This window comes from Austrofundulus limnaeus, unplaced genomic scaffold (genome assembly GCF_001266775.1).
Source record: "Austrofundulus limnaeus strain Quisiro unplaced genomic scaffold, Austrofundulus_limnaeus-1.0 Scaffold120, whole genome shotgun sequence".
Classification (NCBI taxonomy): domain Eukaryota; kingdom Metazoa; phylum Chordata; class Actinopteri; order Cyprinodontiformes; family Rivulidae; genus Austrofundulus; species Austrofundulus limnaeus.
The window spans coordinates 144,327-147,290 of record NW_013952522.1 but is presented as its reverse complement, the minus strand read 5'-3'; positions in this window follow the sequence as shown (position 1 = coordinate 147,290).

Genomic DNA, 2,964 nt, shown 5'->3' with positions numbered 1-2,964 from the left:
CACACAGGAGACAAACCATTTCCTTGTGATCTTTGTGGTCAAAGATTTAGCCAAAAGACAAATTTAAACTCACACATGAGTGTCCACACAGGAGACAAATTATTTCCTTGTGATGTTTGTGGACAAAGATTTAGCCATAAAACAAATTTAAACACTCACATGAGAATTCACACAACAGAGAAATCAGTTTCACTGTAAATATTTAAACAGCTCCTACATAAGGTCCCACTGGAGTTTTATGGAAGACTAAAACTGACACAATTAAAAAAAAGCAGGAATACATAAAATAAAAAATAAAGAACATTAAGTTGCACCAATTAAATAAGAACTTCACCTGATTTCTTATAATTTGACCATCATTTATGTTTCCAGCTTAGTTCCTAGAAGTTTTATATTTTAACACAATATACTTTTTTCAATGTTTATATTTAATTTTTTTCTTTTACCGCGTCTTTTTATTTCCATGTGTTGCTTTTACAGTTCTCTGTCTCCTGTAGTTACATTATCTTATGCATCTCTGCCTAATTATTTAAATAAGGTGGGCGGCCCTTCTTGTGTCAGTTCTTCTCCTATTGGTCCACAGACAGGAAGGAGAAGGATCCATGTGCAAATCTACTGCGCACAGGGCTGGTCGATCATTTTTTATTTTTTCATTTGCCGATAACGATAATCTGACATCTTTCTGTCTTTAAAAAAAACATGCAGTTGTAGTGAAAACGTGAATCTTTTTCATCAACAGACAAACTCTTGCCTCTGTTATCTTCACCGTTAAATCTATCTGCAATGTCTCAAAGTGGAATAATAACTTGTCTCTCCTCTGTGACCCCCCACCCCTTTTTTTTATCTCGGTCATTCAATCAGAGAAACTTTAGCTTGTGGTCTGTCTGTAAGAAAAAAAACACACAAATTGTAAAAAATAATAAGTAAATAAATAAGAGTAATCTTATATTTTAGTGTTAATATCACCCTACACTGTAAAACCATACTTGCTTACTAGGACATCTATGGATACGATAAACTACAAAAACATTTGAAACACGGTCGCCTAGAGAACATGATTATGGTCTCCAGACAACGAAAAGAAGGGGTAACGTTTATGTTCATCGAGAGCTGTTCAACAGAAGGTTGAAAATAAAGTTTTATTGAAGAAATCGAGCTGGTTCCTGTTTGTTCAGACATACCATTTTGAACAACATATTTTTCCAACAATTTGGTGACCCTGACGTGATCTTGAACAAGGAGAACATTGGATTTTATTTTTGGCTGTTGAAGAACCTGAGAAGATTTTTGAAACATCAACTGCTGAGAGTGAGTACAGAACAGCTTCAAGATGCCTCCTTTCTTTTCCAAAGAGGATTTCTGCCAGCTTCTCCGAAAGGTGATGGTGTTGGAGCTCAAGATTCATCGTCTAGAACAGTGGTTCCCAAACTTTTCAGCTTTTGACTCACAAAATACCAGCAGCAGAGACCTGTGCCCCCAGCTGTTGTCGGTTGATGAACATTGTTTTCACGTTAAATAAACAAGAGCATAGTAATATTATTTATTAGGATATTTTTGTCCATTTAAGTACACTAATCTTATTGCTTTGTAAAAACAAAGGCAAAAAAAATCCCTAGTTGTCATTTTTCAGTGTAATTATTCAGAAAATATTTTCAGGACCCCAACTTGGTGTTTCAGGACCCCACTATGGGTCCCGACCCCAACTTTGGGAACCACTGGTCTTGAAGAGATGGGAGCTGCTTCTGAGAGTGAAGCTGTATGGAACTCTCTTGTGCCAGACCAAAAAATCTCTCAGGAAGGATTCAGCTCTTAGATGACATCGAATGGCCAGAGTTACAGAGAAATGTTTTCTCTCCATCTGCAAGAAGAAAGAAGCGACAGGCTGGAATCAAAACAACTGATAACGGCCAGAGAAATGAAGAAACAGCAGTGTTTCTTCAGAACAGATTCACACCACTGGAAGAAACTGGTGAGTCTGAACAAAGTTCATTTTCTGATCTCAGAGAGGGACCTGAGGCCAGATCCAGCTCAAAGCCAAAACAAGTCCAAAGAGAGACTTTCAAGAATCAAGAAATGCTGATCATCACAGATAAAATGGTGAATGAGATCAGAGGCTTCTGGAACAAGAAAAAGGTCAAAGTTCTGAGTTTTGCTGATAAAGTGTCTGACCTCACAGAGAAGATTCTGGAAATCACAGCTGAGCATCCAGCTTTGAAGAAGCTCATCATTCACACAGGAAGTGATGAAGTTATGAATCGACAGTCAGAAATCCTGAAGAAGGATTTTATTCAGTTGCTGAATGCAGTTAAGAATCTTAACATGGATGTGTTCCTCAGTGGGCCCGTTCCTACAGCCAGAGGAGGAGCTGAGAGATTCAGCAGACTGTTGGCTCTTAATGGCTTTTTGGAAAAGTTCTGTGCTGACCACCCTGTGAGTTTTGTGGATAATTTTGATCTCTTCTAGGAGAGACTGCATCTCTTCAAGTCTGATGGAATGACTCTAAATAGACTTGGAGCAGAGCTGTTAGCTTAAAACATGAAGTATTTCCTGAATCAAGTTCCGGCTGGAACCAAACGACAGGAGAGTGATCAACTGATGTCTGAGGCTGAAGAACCACAGAGAGGGGAGGTACTTCAAACTGCTGAACTGGAAGAACATCTGGATTCATCAGCATCACAAACAGAGGAACCAGAAAATGTGTTCCCCCAGSCTACAACTGAAGAACAACTGACCACTACTTCTTCTCCACCAGAGAACCCCAAACCATCAACTGAGAACAGGGGATGGGATGAAATTGAGGACCCTCTTAAACAAGAGGGTAAACAGAGCATTATGATTTTTAATGCTGTGGAAGGAGAGGAGTTAGAAGAGTGGAAAAGGTTACAAGATTGGTCACCCTGAATTGAATATTTTTATGTCTGGGAGGATTAAAAATATAATTACTGGGGCTGGGAAATGTTTAGA